An 18775-nucleotide genomic window follows, 5' to 3' on the forward strand; every position below is an offset into this window, starting at 1 on the left:
TCCTTCAAGACTGTTGGAAGACCATTTCAGGTGATTACCTCTTGAAGCTCATCAAGAGAATGCCAAGAGTGTGCAAAGCAGTAATCAAAGCAAAAGGTGGCTACTTTGAAGAACCTAGAATATGACATATTTTCAGTTGTTTCACACTTGTTTGTTATGTATATAATTCCACATGTGTTAATTCATAGTTTTGATGCCTTCATAGTCATGAAAATAAAGAAAACTCTTTGAATGAGAAGGTGTGTCCAAACTTTTGGTCTATACTGTATATATTGACACACTGTTACACATAAATTATACATTATATAAATCATTGGTTAAGATTAGGGATGAGCGAACCCGAACTGTATAGTTCGGGTTCGTACCGAATTTTGGGGTGTCCGTGACACGGACCCGAACCCGAACATTTTCGTAAAAGTCCGGGTTCGAGTTCGGTGTTCGGCGCTTTCTTGGCGCTTTTTGAAAGGCTGCAAAGCAGCCAATCAACAAGCGTCATACTACTTGCCCCAAGAGGCCATCACAGCCTTGCCTACTATTGGCATGGCTGTGATTGGCCAGTGCAGCATGTGACCCAGCCTCTATATAAGCTTGGGTCACGTTGCGCTGCACGTCACTCTGCTGATTGAAGCATAGGGAGAGGTTGCAGCTGCGACGTTAGGGCGAGATTAGGCAGATTAACTCCTCCAAAAGACTTCATTCTGTGATCGATCTGCAGCTGTGGATCATTGAAGTGCTAATATTGACTTGCTCACTTTTTTGAGGCTGCCCAGAGCGTTTTTAGATCACTTTTTTTCTGGGGTGATCGGCGGCCATTTTGTGACTTGTGGTGCGCCAGCACAAGCTATCACCAAGTGTATTTAACCATCAATAGTGTGGTTATTTTGTGCTATATCCTACATCAGCTGCAGGCTGAGCCTGTGTCACCAAAGTGCATTTAACCATCAACAGTCTGGTTATTTTTTGGCCATATACTACATCAGCTGCAGGCTGAGCCTGTGTCACCGAAGTGCATTTAACCATCAACAGTCTGATTATTTTTTGGCCATATACTACATCTGGTGCAGGCTGAGCCTGTGTCACCCAAGTGCATTTAACCATCAACAGTGTGGTTATTTTTTGGCCATATACTACATAAGGGGCAAGTTGAGCCTGTCACCCAGCGCCGAAAAAATAGACCTGACATTTCTATTCAACCAAATCTGTACTGTTTTAGCTGGTCAAGTTATTTGTAGTGACCGTAAAAGCACACTTTTTGTTCTGGGTTGAAAAACTATTCCCAAATTTGCCATTCTCAAAATAACTAGTTTCTGGTATATGAGGCCTACTTGAAATCTATCCCAAAAAGCATATCTTACATTGAAGGTGCTGATAGTGTCATTCAGAAAAACCTAAGACACACGCTACCGTGCAGATAGAAGTCTGATTCTGTGATTAAACCTATACCTGTCACACAGCGCAAAAAAAAAACTGGCCTCACATCTCTATTCAACCAAATCTGTACTGTTTTAGCTGGTCAAGTTATTTGTAGTGACCGTAAAAGCACTTTTTTTTTTTCTGTGTTGAAAAACTATTCCCAAATTTGCCATTCTCAAAATAACTAGTTTCTGGTATTTGAGGCCTACTTGAAATCTATCCCAAAAAGGATATCTTACATTGAAGGTGCTGATAGTGTCATTCAGAAAAACCTAAGACACACGCTACCGTGCAGATAGAAGTCTGATTCTGTGATTAAACCTATACCTGTCACACAGCGCAAAAAAAAAACAGGCCTCACATTTCTATTCAACCAAATCTGTACTGTTTTAGCTGGTCAAGTTATTTGTAGTGACCGTAAAAGCACTTTTTTTTTTTCTGTGTTGAAAAACTATTCCCAAATTTGCCATTCTCAAAATAACTAGTTTCTGGTATTTGAGGCCTACTTGAAATCTATCCCAAAAAGGATATCTTACATTGAAGGTGCTGATAGTGCCATTCATAAAAACCTAAGATACACGCTACCGTGCAGATAGAAGTCTGATTCTGTGATTAAACCTATACCTGTCACACAGCGCAAAAAAAAAACAGGCCTCACATCTCTATTCAACCAAATCTGTACTGTTTTAGCTGGTCAAGTTATTTGTAGTGACCGTAAAAGCACATTTTCTTTTCTGTGTTGAAAAACTATTCCCAAATTTGCCATTCTCAAAATAACTAGTTTCTGGTATTTGAGGCCTACTTGAAATCTATCCCAAAAAGGATATCTTACATTGAAGGTGCTGAATAGTGTCATTCAGAAAAACCTAAGACACACGCTACCGTGCAGATAGAAGTCTGATTCTGTGATTAAACCTATACCTGTCACACAGCGCAAAAAAAAACAGGCCTCACATCTCTATTCAACCAAATCTGTACTGTTTTAGCTGGTCAAGTTATTTGTAGTGACCGTAAAAGCACACTTTTTTTTCTGGGTTGAAAAACTATTCCCAAATTTGCCATTCTCAAAATTGTGGTGAACGGGAACAATGAGGAAAACATCTAATAAGGGACGCGGACGCGGACGTGGACATGGTTGTGGTGGTGTTAGTGGACCCTCTGGTGCTGGGAGAGGACGTGGCCGTTCTGCCACAGCCTAGTGAACCAACTACCTCAGGTCCCAGTAGCCAGCAGAATTTACAGCGATATTTGGTGGGGCCCAATGCCGTTCTAAGGATGGTAAGGCCTGAGCAGGTAGAGGCATTAGTCAATTGGGTGGCCGACAGTGGATCCAGCACGTTCACATTATCTCCCACCCAGTCTTCTGCAGAAAGCGCACAGATGGCGCATGCAAACCAAGCCCATCGGTCTGTCACATCACCCCCATGCATATCAGGGAAACTGTCTGAGCCTCAAGTTATGCAGCAGTCTCTTATGCTGTTTGAAGACTCTGCTGCCAGGGTTTCCCAAGGGCATCCACCTAGCCCTTCCCCAGGGGTGGAAGAGATAGAATGCACTAACGCACAACCACTTATTTTTCCTGATGATGAGGACATGGGAATACCACCTCAGCACGTCTCTGATGATTACGAAACACAGGTGCCAACTGCTGCGTCTTTCTGCAGTGTGCAGACTGAACAGGAGGTCAGGGATCAAGACTGGGTGGAAGACGATGCAGGGGACGATGAGGTCCTAGACCCCACATGGAATGAAGGTCGTGCCACTGACTTTCAGAGTTCGGAGGAAGAGGCAGTGGTGAGACCGAGCCAACAGCGTAGCAAAAGAGGGAGCAGTAAGCAAAATCAGAACACCCGCCGCCAAGAGACTCCGCCTGCTACTGACCGCCGCCATCTGGGACCGAGCACCCCAAAGGCAGCTTCAAGGAGTTCCCTGGCATGGCACTTCTTCAAACAATGTGCTGACGACAAGACCCGAGTGGTTTGCACGCTGTGCCATCAGAGCCTGAAGCGAGGCATTAACGTTCTGAACCTTAGCACAACCTGCATGACCAGGCACCTGCATGCAAAGCATGAACTGCAGTGGAGTAAACACCTTAAAAACAAGGAAGTCACTCAGGTTCCCCCTGCTGCCTCTTCTGCTGCTGCCGCCGCCTCGGCCTCTTCTGCTGCTGCTGCCGCCGCCTCGGCCTCTTCCTCTGCCTCTGGAGGAACGTTGGCACCTGCCGCCCAGCAAACATGGGATGTACCACCAACACCACCACCTGCGTCACCAAGCATCTCAACCATGTCACACGGCAGCATTCAGCTCTCCATCTCACAAACATTTGAGAGAAAGCGTAAATTCCAACCTAGCCACCCTCGATCTCTGGCCCTGAATCCCTGCCCCTGAATGCCAGCATTTCTAAACTACTGGCCTATGAAATGCTGTCATTTAGGCTGGTGGACACACACAGCTTCAAACAGCTCATGTCACTTGCTGTCCCACAGTATGTTGTTTCCAGCCGCCACTACTTCTCCAAGATAGCCGTGCCTTCCCTGCACAAACAAGTGTCCGATAAAATCAAGTGTGCACTGCGCAACGCAATCTGTGGCAAGGTCCACCTAACCACAGATACGTGGACCAGTAAGCACGGCCAGGGACGCTATATCTCCCTAACTGCACACTGGGTAAATGTAGTGGCGGCTGGGCCCCAGGCGGAGAGCTGTTTGGCGCACGTCCTTCCGCCGCCAAGGATCGCAGGGCAACATTCTTTGCCTCCTGTCTCCTCCTCCTACTCAGCTTCCTCCTCCTCTTCTTCCACCTGCTCATCCAGTCAGCCACACACCTTCACCACCAACTTCAGCACAGCCCGGGGTAAACGTCAGCAGGCCATTCTGAAACTCATATGTTTGGGGGACAGGCCCCACACCGCACAGGAGTTGTGGCGGGGTATAGAACAACAGACCGACGAGTGGTTGCTGCCGGTGAGCCTCAAGCCCGGCCTGGTGGTGTGCGATAATGGGCGAAATCTCGTTGCAGCTCTGGGACTAGCCGGTTTGACGCACATCCCTTGCCTGGCGCATGTGCTGAATTTGGTGGTGCAGAAGTTCATTCGCAACTACCCGACATGTCAGAGCTGCTGCATAAAGTGCGGGCCATCTGTTTCCACTTCCGGCGTTCACACCCTGCTGCTGCTCGCCTGTCTGCGCTACAGCGTAACTTCGGCCTTCCCGCTCACCGCCTCATATGCGACGTACCCACCAGGTGGAACTCCACCTTGCATATGTTGGACAGACTGTGCGAGCAGCAGCAGGCCATAGTGGAGTTTCAGCTGCAGCACGCACGGGTCAGTCGCACTGTGGATCAGACACACTTCACCACCAATGACTGGGCCTCCATGCGAGACCTGTGTGCCCTGTTGCGTTGTTTCGAGTACTCCACCAACATGGCCAGTGGCGATGACGCCGTTATCAGCGTTACAATACCACTTCTATGTCTCCTTGAGAAAACACTTAGGGCGATGATGGAAGAGGAGGTGGCCCAGGAGGAAGAGGGGTCATTTTTAGCACTTTCAGGCCAGTCTCTTCGAAGTGACTCAGAGGGAGGTTTTTTGCAACACCAGAGGCCATGTACAAATGTGGCCAGACAGGGCCCACTACTGGAGGACGAGGATGAGGAGGAGGTGGAGGAGGATGAGGATGAAGCATGTTCACAGCGGGGTGGCACCCAAAGCAGCTCGGACCCATCACTGGTGCGTGGCTGGGGGGAAACACAGGACGATGACGATACGCCTCCCACAGAGGACAGCTTGTCCTTACCTCTGGGCAGCCTGGCACACATGAGCGACTACATGCTGCAGTGCCTGCGCAACGACAGCAGAGTTGCCCACATTTTAACGTGTGCGGACTACTGGGTTGCCACCCTGCTGGATCCCCGGTACAAAGACAATGTGCCCACCTTACTTCCTACATTGGAGCGTGATAGGAAGATGCGCGAGTACAAGCGCACGTTGGTAGACGCGCTACTGAGAGCATTCCCAAATGTCACAGGGGAACCAGTGGAAGCCCAAGGCGAAGGCAGAGGAGGAGCAAGAGGTCGCCAACGCAGCTGTGTCACGCCCAGCTCCTCTGAGGGCAGGGTTAGCATGGCAGAGATGTGGAAAAGTTTTGTCAACACGCCTCAGCTAACTGCACCACCACCTGATACGGAACGTGTTAGCAGGAGGCAACATTTCACTAACATGGTGGAACAGTACCTGTGCACACCCGTCCACGTACTGACTGATGGTTCGGCCCCATTCAACTTCTGGGTCTCCAAATTGTCCACGTGGCCAGAGCTAGCCTTTTATGCCTTGGAGGTGCTGGCCTGCCCGGCGGCCAGCGTTTTGTCTGAACGTGTATTCAGCACGGCAGGGGGCGTCATTACAGACAAACGCAGCCGCCTGTCTACAGCCAATGTGGACAAGCTGATGTTCATAAAAATGAACCAGGCATGGATCCCACAGGACCTGTCCATCCCTTGTGCAGATTAGATATTAACTACCTCCCTTTAACAATATATTATTCTACTCCAGGGCACTTCCTCATTCAATACTATTTTTAATTTCATTTTACCATTATATTGCGGGGCAACCCAAAGTTGAATGAACCTCTCCTCTGTCTGGGTGCCGGGGCCTAAATGTGTGACAGTGGCCTGTTCCAGTGGTGGGTGACGTGAAGCCTGATTCTCTGCTATGACATGAAGACTGATTCTGTGCTGACATAAGGCCAGATTCTCTGTTACGGGACCTCTCTCCTCTGCCTGGGTGCCTGGGCCTAAATATGTGACAGTGGCCTGTTCCAGTGGTGGGTGACGTGAAGCCTGATTCTCTGCTATGACATGAAGACTGATTCTGCGCTGACATAAGGCCAGATTCTCTGTTACGGGACCTCTCTCCTCTGTCTGGGTGTCGGGGCCTAAATATGTGACAGTGGCCTGTTCCAGTGGTGGGTGACGTGAAGCCTGATTCTCTGCTATGACATGAAGACTGATTCTGCGCTGACATAAGGCCAGATTCTCTGTTACGGGACTTCTCTCCTCTGCCTGGGTGCCTGGGCCTAAATGTGTGACAGTGGCCTGTTCCAGTGGTGGGTGACGTGAAGCCTGATTCTCTGCTATGACATGAAGACAGATTCTGCGCTGACATAAGGCCAGATTCTCTGTTACGGGACCTCTCTCCTCTGCCTGGGTGCCTGGGCCTAAATATGTGACAGTGGCCTGTTCTAGTGGTGGGTGACGTGAAGCCTGATTCTCTGCTATGACATGAAGACAGATTCTGCGCTGACATAAGGCCAGATTCTCTGTTACGGGACCGCTCTCCTGTGTCTGGGTGCCGAGGCGCAAATATGTGACAGTGGCCTCTTCCAGTGGTGGGTGACATGAAGCCAGATTCTCTGCTATTGCATGAAGAGACTGATTCTCTGCTGACATGAAGCCAGATTCTTTGCTATGGCATGAAGAGACTGATTCTCTGCTGACGTGAAGCCAGATTCTCTGCTATGGGACCTCTGTCCAATTGATATTGGGTCATTTTTATTTTTTAATTTTTATTTTAATTCATTTCCCTATCCACATTTGTTTGCAGGGGATTTACCAACATGTTGCTTGGTAAAGCGTTTTAGGTCACAGATATTTAAATAAACAAGTGGAGGTTAAGAACATCCTCCGAACAATACTTAGTTCGCAAGTCCTTTTAATGTCTTTTGTCTCATTCAGGCGGGATGAGAATTGAATACAATTGAAGATAAGCCACATCATTAGAGTAGGGAGTAGGGAATTTCACCGTCATGGCAGCCACTATATCATAAGGGTCAGATATAAATATCCTAAATCCCCTCAACATCATCTCAAAATTGTTCGAAAAAGCAATGAAATTAAGCGAAGATAGCCAGTGGAGCTTTCTTGTTGACTCAGGTGTTCATTATATATGGATATGTAGTTAAAAGAGTATATGAGTTAGTAAGTTATTCTATCATGTGAAGTGAGGTACACTAGATTGGAGAAAGCCTATGGCGTGAATAGGGAATTCTACTTATCTCTGCCTGTTATCCAGGGGTGCCATAGTTTTAGAAACTTGGAGTGGGACCTATTAGCCCAGCTGCTGAGTTCTTCCATGAGGTATAATTGGTCCACTTTAGCTTTCCACTGGGAAAGGGAGGGAGGATCTGGGCTAAGCCATAATAGCGGTATTAGTGATCTAGCTGCCTGGACTAGCCATGTGGGCAGATCATATGATTTAGGGGACCAACCTTTAGAGGGCAACCACAAGAGAACTGATGTTGCAGAAAGCTGGAGGGAGGAATTGCATATCTTGTTGATCATTTTCTCAATTTGAGTCCAGTAGCTGGTAATTGACGGGCAAGACCAAAATATGTGGCCAAGCGTGCCTTTACCTTGAAAACAACGCCAACAGATATCCGAGTTTGATAAACCTATTCTATGAAGTTTATTGGGGTCATTGTACCATCTGACCATCGTTTTGTATGAATGTTCTTGGATTTTTACGCATCTAGAGAAGCCATGTGATCTTAGATGTATGAGGTCTATATCAGCTGGGCTAAAAGATATTCCTAAGTCATCTTCCCACTGGATAATGTAATCCGGTTTATTTATTTTCAGTGAACCTATCAGATTTTTATAGATATCAGAGGTTATATGTTTAAGTGATGTACGCTTAAGAATCAGTTGCTCGAACCAGGTAGATTCGTCTAGAGTTACATATTTATCCTGGAGTCTGAGGCAGACATCTTTGAAAATTTTTACATCTAGGAAGGTAGCTTGTTTCATACGTTGTGAAAAGAATGTTTCGAGATCAGTTACTGTTTTTGTGTGCGTTAATAGGTCTCTAACATTTAAATCTTTAAATGTGTTCCAGAAGTCAGAGGGGTTGGTGATATTAGGGAATATCAGGAATGGGCTGAGTGAGGAAGGCATTAGTTCAGAGGGTACTGATATAAGATGTGAGTGACTCGACAAGGTGTTGAATACTGAGTATAACCCTTTTGTTAAACCTCCTATGGGAGGATGAGGTTTACAAACTCCACACAAACCCGCAAGTTGACAGTTGGTTAGTGTGTCTAGTTCTATATCAGTGCCTGAGGTTTTGAATTGCGGAATGCATAACTGTAACCATCTTTTCAGTTGGATTGCTTTGTAGTATGTCTGGGCATCAGGAAGACCCATACCACCATGAGTGCGGTTTCTTGTTAGTTTATTGTATGCTATACGCAATTTTTTACCCTTCCACAGGAAAGATGAAAAAAGTGATCTGATGGTTCTAAAGAAGGAATTTGGTAAATGGATAGGAACCATTTGAAGGAGGTATAGGAATTGGGGCATAATGTAGGTTTGTAGAAGGTTTTTCCTGCCTAGCCATGAAACATATGGAAGGGACAAAGAGTTCAATTGGTCTCTGACTTTTTTCAATAGAGGGGTAAAGTTTATGGGGTATAACTTCTTTGGTGAATTTGTAAGATAGATGCCTAGGTATTTAATTTTTTCTTGTTGCCAAGTGAAGGGGTAAGAGATGCGTAGCTTGTTGATTTGAGAAGCAGGGGCAGTGATGTTAAGAGCTTCTGATTTAGAGTAATTAATTTTGAAGTTCGAGAGTTTTCCAAATTGTTCAAACAGGGCCATTAAAGGAGGGAACGCTTGGGTGGGGTTCGAGATCATGAGTAGCAGGTCGTCCGCGAAGGCGGCGCATTTATGTTCAGTTTGGCTAGTTTTCAATCCTCTAATCTCTGGATCTTCTCTTATTGCTTGTAGTAGCGTTTCTATAGTAATGATAAATAGAGTGGGAGACAACGGGCACCCTTGGCGTGTGCCGTTATTTATGTTAAAGGGTTTGGATAAAGTGCCGTTGACTCTCACTCTAGCACTGGGACTATGGTAGAGAGACATAATCGCTGCAATGAAAGGTTGGGGTATGCCAAATCTGTGTAGGGACCTTTGCATATATAGCCAACTTACTCGGTCAAACGCCTTCTCAGCATCTGTGCTGAGAAGGATAAGAGGGCGTTTTTTTATCATTTGCTAGTTTGATCGCATGGAGGATCCTGCAAGAGTGGAAGTTGCCTTCCCTACCTCCTACAAATCCAGCCTGATCAGAGTGGATTATTTTTGGGACTATTTTATTCAGTCTGTTTGCTAAGATCTTCGCCCAAATCTTAACATCTAGGTTAAGGAGTGAGATTGGCCTGTAGCTACTGCATTCTATTTTATTCTTGCCCTCTTTTGCTATTACTGTTATAGTAGCCTCTAAAGTTTGCTTCGGGGGGTGAGCACCTGTCAACATTGATTGGCACCATGTTGAAATATGAGGGAGTAGCGTTGGGAGGAATCTTTTGTAGTAGCCCTCAGGTAGCCCATCTGGTCCTGGTGCTTTTCCGTTAGGAAGGGATTTAATTATATCTAAGATTTCCTCGCTTCTTATTGGTGTTGTAAGGGCCGCGCAGTCTTCATTGGTTATAGTGGGAAGGTTAAGTTTATTCAGAAACTCATCAATTGATTGTTCACTTCTATTGAGGTGTCTAGGGTAATATTATATAATTGGCTGTAGAAGCTACTGAATTCAGTTGCTATTTCATTAGTTTCACTAGTTATAGTGCCTTTGTGAGTTTTAATGTATTTGATAAATTGTGCGTCCTTCCTTTTTTTAATTAAGTGGGTTGTTAGTTTACTACCTCTATCTCCATGTGCATAGTGCTTAAATTGTGTATATTGGTAGGCTTTGGCGCATCTAATATTGAGGTGTTCCTTCAGCTTGCGGCGAAGGCCAGCAAGGTCATCCTGCATAACTCTCGCTTGGGATTGTTTTTGAATTACTTCCAGTGCAGAAATTTGAGCGAGTATAGAGTTCAAGGTTTTTTGCCTTTCTTTTTTTAACCCTGGTGCCCAACGCCACAAACTCCCCTCTGATGAAGGCTTTGTGTGCTTCCCATACTATGGTCTGGGAGGTATCTGCTGGATTATTGTCTTGGAAGTATAAGATCAGTTTTTGTGTAAGATCAGCTACGGATTGGTCAGAGTCGAGTAATGTCTCATTAAGCCTCCAAGACCATTCCCTCACAGGGAGAGAGGAAAGGGTCACGGACGCCGACACGGGGGCATGATCCGAGACCATTATTGACCCAATACTTGTTTTTTTAAGGGTTTCTAAGTGATTTTTGGAAATAAATATATAGTCTATTCTCTGGAAAGAATGGTGAACTTGTGAGTAATAAGAAAAGTCCTTGGTTGTAGGATTAAGGGTTCTCCAAGTATCTATTAACTGATATCTGGATAGTAGTTGATGTGTTTTAGCTAAGGTCTTCTGTGAAAGAGCAGAAAAGCCCTTGGAGGTGTCCAGAAAAGGGTTAAGAGATATATTTAGGTCTCCTCCTATTAATCTTAGACCCTCTGCAAAATCTTGGAATTTATCTAGTGTGTGTTTAAGCCATTGGGATTGGTCATTGTTTGGGGCATAGATACTTGCTAGTGACACAAGGGTATGACCAATCTTACCCTTCACAAAGATATATCTTCCTTCGGTGTCAGTTAATGTTAGGATATGTTCGAATGGTATGTGTTTGGCTATTGCTATACTAACTCCTCTCGCAGCTTTCTTGTATGTGGAATGGAACCATTTGTTGTAATGAAAGTGTGGTATGTTCGGAATTTTGTCATTTTTTAGGTGAGTCTCTTGAAGAAAGCAAATATCGGATTTGTCTTTCCTCAAAAGAGAGATTACCTGAGACCTCTTTTGAGGTGAGTTGAAACCTCTGATGTTGAAGGAGGTAGTGGTTATGGATGCCATGACGGTGGAAAGTGGGAGGATGTGGCTTCTTCAGAATTGTATATCCCTGCAGCAACCTGCGACAAAGTGTAAACAAAATGAACAAGCAATAAGTCAATAACTACTAATATTGTAACAGAAATATGTCCTATATTGTTTGTTCTAGTATTATTCTGTGTAAGAAACTTTTTTACTCTGTATAATTGAGAGCGGCCATTGTATTGGTCGCTATTCTCCATACAGAGAGGGTATGTAGGGACAGAGGGTCGTATCCGAACCCCGATCTGGCGTCCGTAGACCTGTGTTTACTACAAAGTAGGCATGTTGGTTATATTTTCTATTGTAGTTGTTGCAAGTTGTTATGTTTCTGATTAATTGGACATAGTCCATATTCCATTCGGGAGGATGAGGGTGGGAAGAAAAGAAGGGTAGGGGTAGATGGGGGGGGAGGAGTAGATGGGGGGGTGGGAGGGGGGGGGGAAGGGGGACTAAGAAGAGGTGAGTAGGGAAGAAAAAATGGGGAAAGAAGTGGAATAAGTCTGATAATTTGGACTATATCCATCTTTTTATATCATCGTTGTGCGTGACCACCAAGGAAGTACTCAGCTATCAGACACAACAGTGACATAATATATACCGAATTTTACATGTCTAACTATAAGCAGTTAAGTCAAGACACCTGTGAATTTGGTACTGGTGAAAACAGCATAAGACTGTATTAGAGCTAAGATTTATGCTAGGCAAAGTTGTCAAAGTAACCTCATTATAAAAGACACTATACAAATTCAAAAAATATATAAAAGAAAATTTAGAAAATATGTAGCAAAATGTATAGAAAGAAAAAGAAAGAAAAAAGAGGTCCTAATGGCATTATATGATCATGTGATCAACCTCATGATGGGCTGATGTGTGAGACAACAGAGATTTGAGAGATTAATTAGATTTGGACAATTATGTGAGGGAAAAGAGGCCAAAAGAATGAGTAGGAGAAGAGAGGAAGTATGGCTACAAGAGTGAGAGGGCTACATTACGGTAATATAGCTCAAACATGTTGTAGGGAGAGAGATATATTAAGAATAAAGGTATAAGGCTTCACATTATAGAAGTAAGATGCGACTTCTGGTGTTGATTGAAGAAAGTTAACCCCTCAGATGTTGGAGAATGAGTTCATCTTCTATTCAATCTGGGTTGCTTGCCTCTTACAGGCGTGGACCACATTTCAACCCTTGGGAGCGGAGGTAATTTCTTGATAGAATTATCTATGGGCATCCATGAGTCCATCGGAATGGGATCAATCTGTAGTAGATTCCAAGCTTTTGGTAGATCCGCTGGGGTTCGGATGGTGCAGCGTCTCCCCTCTATGCTGAATGAAAGGCCGAAAGGAAAGAGCCAACGGTAAAGAATTTTCTGATCCCTTAGATGGTCTGTCAGCGGCTTCATGACTCTTCTTTTGTATAACGTGGACGGAGCAATGTCCTGGTATACAGGGAGTGCAGAATTATTAGGCAAATGAGTATTTTGACCACATCATCCTCTTTATGCATGTTGTCTTACTCCAAGCTGTATAGGCTCGAAAGCCTACTACCAATTAAGAAGGGGTGTGGTCTAATGACATCAACACCCTATATCAGGTGTGCATAATTATTAGGCAACTTCCTTTCCTTTGGCAAAATGGGTCAAAAGAAGGACTTGACAGGCTCAGAAAAGTCAAAAATAGTGAGATATCTTGCAGAGAGATGCAGCACTCTTAAAATTGCAAAGCTTCTGAAGCGTGATCATCAAACAATCAAGCGTTTCATTCAAAATAGTCAACAGGGTCGCAAGAAGCGTGTGGAAAAACCAAGGCGCAAAATAACTGCCCATGAACTGAGAAAAGTCAAGCGTGCAGCTGCCAAGATGCCACTTGCCACCAGTTTGGCCATATTTCAGAGCTGCAACATCACTGGAGTGCCCAAAAGGACAAGGTGTGCAATACTCAGAGACATGGCCAAGGTAAGAAAGGCTGAAAGACGACCACCACTGAACAAGACACACAAGCTGAAACGTCAAGACTGGGCCAAGAAATATCTCAAGACTGATTTTTCCAAGGTTTTATGGACTGATGAAATGAGAGTGAGTCTTGATGGGCCAGATGGATGGGCCCGTGGCTGGATTGGTAAAGGGCAGAGAGCTCCAGTCCGACTCAGACTCCAGCAAGGTGGAGGTGGAGTACTGGTTTGGGCTGGTATCATCAAAGATGAGCTTGTGGGGCCTTTTCGGGTTGAGGACGGAGTCAAGCTCAACGCCCCAGTCCTACTGCCAGTTTCTGGAAGACACCTTCTTCAAGCAGTGGTACAGGAAGAAGTCTGCATCCTTCAAGAAAAACATGATTTTCATGCAGGACAATGCTCCATCACACGCGTCCAAGTACTCCACAGCGTGGCTGGCAAGAAAGGGTATAAAAGAAGAAAATCTAATGACATGGCCTCCTTGTTCACCTGATATGAACCCCATTGAGAACCTGTGGTCCATCATCAAATGTGAGATTTACAAGAAGGGAAAACAGTACACCTCTCTGAACAGTGTCTGGGAGGCTGTGGTTGCTGCTGCACGCAATGTTGATGGTGAACAGATCAAAACACTGACAGAATCCATGGATGGCAGGCTTTTGAGTGTCCTTGCAAAGAAAGGTGGCTATATTGGTCACTGATTTGTTTTTGTTTTGTTTTTGAATGTCAGAAATGTATATTTGTGAATGTTGAGATGTTATATTGGTTTCACTGGTAAAAATAAATAATTGAAATGGGTATATATTTGTTTTTTGTTAAGTTGCCTAATAATTATGCACAGTAATAGTCACCTGCACACACAGATATCCCCCTAAAATAGCTAAAACTAAAAACAAACTAAAAACTACTTCCAAAAATATTCAGCTTTGATATTAATGAGTTTTTTGGGTTCATTGAGAACATGGTTGTTGTTCAATAATAAAATTAATCCTCAAAAATACAACTTGCCTAATAATTCTGCACTCCCTGTATAGCGATTTTTGAACCTTCAAGACGTAGCTCCTTTCTTTCTCTTGCAGCTTGAAGCAGAGCCGCGGTGCTCCTGAAGCTGAGTAGGCCGCAAATAATATCACGTGGCGGCTCGTCTCTTTTCGGGACTGGACGGAGGGATCTATGGATCCTTTCAATGGTGACGCTTTGGGCTTTGTCTTCACCAAGTAAGTCTTTAAACAACTTCTCTGCAGCTTCTTGTAGTTCAGTTGCGCCGACTGATTCCGGTAGGCCTTTCAGCCTAATATTTTTTCGTCTGCTCCGATTCTCCTGGTCCTCCACTTGCAGCATAGCATTATTTAGAGCATGATTTTGGACCTCCAGCAGATCGGAGACAGCGGACGCTCGGTCAGTGAGTAGGGTCTGGTTACTCTCGAGGGATTCCACTCTGTGGCCAAGGGATTTTACATCTTCTGTCATGTCCCTCACCTCTTGGAGTAGCGGCGCCATTGCCTGAGCGAGTGAGTCTTTCAAGAAAGATCTCGTTAGTAGAGATTCATTGTCGGCTGTTTGCTCAAGTTCTGACTCGTTGCGACCCCCCACAGCTTCGATAAACTCCTCTCCGTCCTCTTCCTCTGAATCATGTATCAGGGGCTGCGTCGCCATTTTGTTCAGGCGCGCTGGTGAAAGCGCCAGCTTCTTTCTCATGAAGCGCTCCATTTCTGTTTGCCCCTTCTTGTGTTGAGGGGTAGCCATCTGTTCCCTGGGTTTGTCTCTCCCAATCTTGACCATTTCGGACTGCTTCTGGGTGTCTTATGGCTGAGAAACACAGGTCTTGGCGGCAGGAGCTCTGTCTTAGACCTCCATCACGCTCAGCGGTCAGGCTCCGCCCTGCTCACAATAATTTTTAAAGAGACAATACATTCTATGTCTGCTATAAACATTTTACCCAAACTGAACTCAGCATAACCTCATCTCGGCCTATTTCAATCCTATAGAAATATATTAGACTCTGGTTCAGTCTGACTTTACACTTAAAGGCAATGAGCATTGACATTTAAACTATAATATCTTCAGATAATACTGTACACTCATGAAAATGCATGACAAATCCCCCTTCATTCCAAAATGTTCCATGAAGTGTGAATATATTTGGAATGTTCAAAAGGGCTTTTCATATGTCTTCTTCATGGGTCACGGCGCGTAGACCTTTTTTATGGTGTTTTAGCCATAGTTTACCTAAAGTCTTTTTAAATAACTTTATCCAACGCACTGCTTTGGATGGTCAACAAACTCAACCATCCCATAGATCCTGCAAAACAATATTTAAGTTCGATAAATGTTTGTTTTGATTCTTCATCTTCGCATGTACTGTATACTTAGTAAGTTACTTTTCAGTGAACCGATCACCAGTTCCAATGTCTTAATGGAGATGAAATTGGCAACTGTTACACCTGTGGCAATGACAGCGCCTACTACGCTAAAGATTATAGCGGCAACGATGGCAGAAATAAACCGTCTCGGTCTTTGACTCATAGAAAACTGCTCTCTGGTCAAGGTCTTTCTCGCTTGCTCCATGATCTGCATAATATGTTCTTGGGAATATCCGATGTGCGTCTGGTACCAGGTTTGGATCTCCGGTGACAGATTTTGGACACGTTGAATTGTTTTTCGATGAAGACGCGTGGATCCAGGCTGATGTAAATCTTCTGGGACAAAATCCTCTTGTTTGTCAGAATGAACCCTGCAGTATGTTTCCGGACAAAGGACCTGGCACAATAATCGGCTCGGCGTGGAACTCCTTCCTCAAGATCAGGATGACATAGATGATGGCAATCATCTTAGTTGGCATCTTGCGCCTAAAATATTGTATGACAAATATGAGTACATACATCTTTCACTTTTTATCCTGTAGAAAAAGAGGTTAATGCTATCATATATTTTTGATTGGCATAGGTTCTTTTATTGAACAGGGTAAGTTCCTTGTTTTAGAGGTCAGTTAAGAGATGTTTAGTTATAGAGGAAATACACGTGAGGATGGGTTAGTATACATGTTTGTTCATACAATACCAATCCTAATTTCCGTCTTTAGCTGTAAAATCTCTTCACCTCTCCTCATCCGACTCCTATCTTTCGAAGTCGTGAGCTAGGATGACAAACACGTAGTTGATTAATGTGCAACAATTTTTCCACAAATTCATCCCCCTTAGGGATTTTTATCTTGTATACCACTGGTGACAACTTGTCAATAATGACATAAGGTCCTTTCCATTAAGGTAAGAATTTTCTCTCCTTCACTTCACTACCGGATTCATTGACAAACTTTTTTAGAATATTCACAATGAATTGGTTGTAACGCTCTACTCAACCACTAGAGGCTGGCCGATAAGCTATGTATAGCTTCCTCTTTACCCCCAGTATTTCCCACATCTTTGTCATCACTTCACTAGTAAAATTACTTCCACGATCGGACTCGATGCATTGGGGAAGACCAAACCTGGAGAATATGTGGTTAATGAGCAGCGATGCACATATGCTTGAACTGCATGTATTGCACAGCAAACATTCCACCCATTTTGTGAACAAACAATTTACGGGTAACATGTATCTGTTGCCTTTTGATGATGTGGTTACTGGCCCAATGAAATCAATTTGGATGTCTGACCATGGCATGGACATCCCCCTTTTCATCAGCGGTGCCCGATGAGTGGGTCCTTGTGGCTGGAATTGAGGGCATATTAGACATCCTTGACAATATGTTTGCACGTCTTGTAACATATGTGGCCAGTAAGCATAGTCCCGTAGAGACTCGTATGTTAGTTTCTCACCTCGATGTCCAGCTGTTGGGGCATCATGGGTGTGTTGTAACATCAACCCTCGGTACGCTGCGGGAACTATCTATTGCGTAATACCGTTCTTTGAGGTCCTTATCAGCAATCTATCCTGTACTAAGATTTGGGACTAACCCTTCATCAAAATTTGTAACTCCTCCTTACCATCACTGTGCTCCGTGATTATGGGACAATTCTGTGGATCTTCAATGTGTTTCTAAAAGATACCAATAACTGGATCCCCCTTTTGACTCGCAATGAGATCCTCACTAGGGGAATCTTGGCTCCATTGCAACACATTAGCTTCAGTTCCCTTTTGGGCCTGACTTCTTGTCGTTGCGTCCACTTGGATAGTTCCCATGAGGTCATCAACGTCAAAGACTTCTCCGTCAATGGGTGCTTGCTTGGCAAGGGAATCTGCTAGATCATTCCCTTCCTTATCCATACCTGGATATTTTGAAAGACCCTTTATCTTCCTCTAATTGTAAGACTGTTGGTAATAACCATCTCGTCGATTTTGAAAAACATCTTACCATGCTTGACTGGCTTGTTGTTGCTTCTCATCATGTTGGATCTTTTCCATCCGGGGAAACACTCCACAAAGCTATTCCGAATATAATCAGAATCTATGATTACGACAAACTCTTTAATTCGATAGACATTTGTACAGCTTTGTACACAGCGGCAAGTTCTGCGACCTGGCTCCTTTTGGGACCGATTTTGTATCCTATGGACATCTCTGGGAACATATTATTCCACACGATTCCGTCTCCTGCAACCGGTGTACGCTCAGTTCCTATATCTGTATGGGAAGAACAACCATCTACATACACACATGGTAATGATTTGCAGTACTCCTATTCGGAAGATTTATATGGGGATAATGATTGTTCCTCAAGGAAATGATTTTCCTGTGACTCAACTTTATGTTCCTCATTGGTACAATCATGGAGTTCAGCTAATCCTTGAGCAACTGGGTTTTTATTATTTTATTTGTACCTTATCTCCAACGGCCATCCCATTAAGGACATCGTCCTGGCGGTTATCCTGCTATTTGACAGGTTTCCATCCCTTATCCGATCACTCTGCAAGTATTGCAGCGGTTGGTGTGCAGTCTCCACAGTGATCCTTTTCAGCTATTGAATTTTACCTCTACTGGTGACAAGTAGAGTTGAGCGAAGACCTGGATGTTCGAGGTCGAGAAGGTCGGCCGAAATTCCGGAACTCGACCCGAACTTCGCCCCAAACCCGAACCCCATTGAAGTCAATGGAGACCCGAACTTTTCGGCACTAAAAAGGCTGTAAAATATTCCAGGAAAGGGCTAGAGGGCTGCAAAAGGTAGCAAAAGGTAGGTAAATCCCCTGCAAACAAATGTGGATAGGGAAATTAATTAAAATAAAATAAAATAAATAAAAATTAACCAATATCAATTGGAGAGAGGTCCCATAGCAGAGAATCAGGCTTCATGTCACCCACCAATGGAGAAAGCCACTTTTACTTGTTTAGGCCCCAGCACCCAGACAAAGGAGAGAGGTCCCATAGCAGAGAATCAGGCTTCATGTCACCCACCACTGGAACAGGCCACTTTCAGATATTTAGGCCCCGGCATCCAGACAGGGGAGAGAGGTCCCATAGCAGAGAATCAGGCTTCATGTCACCCACCACTGGAACAGGCCACTGTCAGATATTCAGTCCCCGGCACCCAGACAGAGGAGAGAGGTCCCATAGCAGAGAATCAGGCTTCATGTCACCCACCACTGGA

Source organism: Bufo bufo, chromosome 1, assembly GCF_905171765.1.
Source record: "Bufo bufo chromosome 1, aBufBuf1.1, whole genome shotgun sequence".
Taxonomy (NCBI): Eukaryota; Metazoa; Chordata; class Amphibia; order Anura; family Bufonidae; genus Bufo; species Bufo bufo.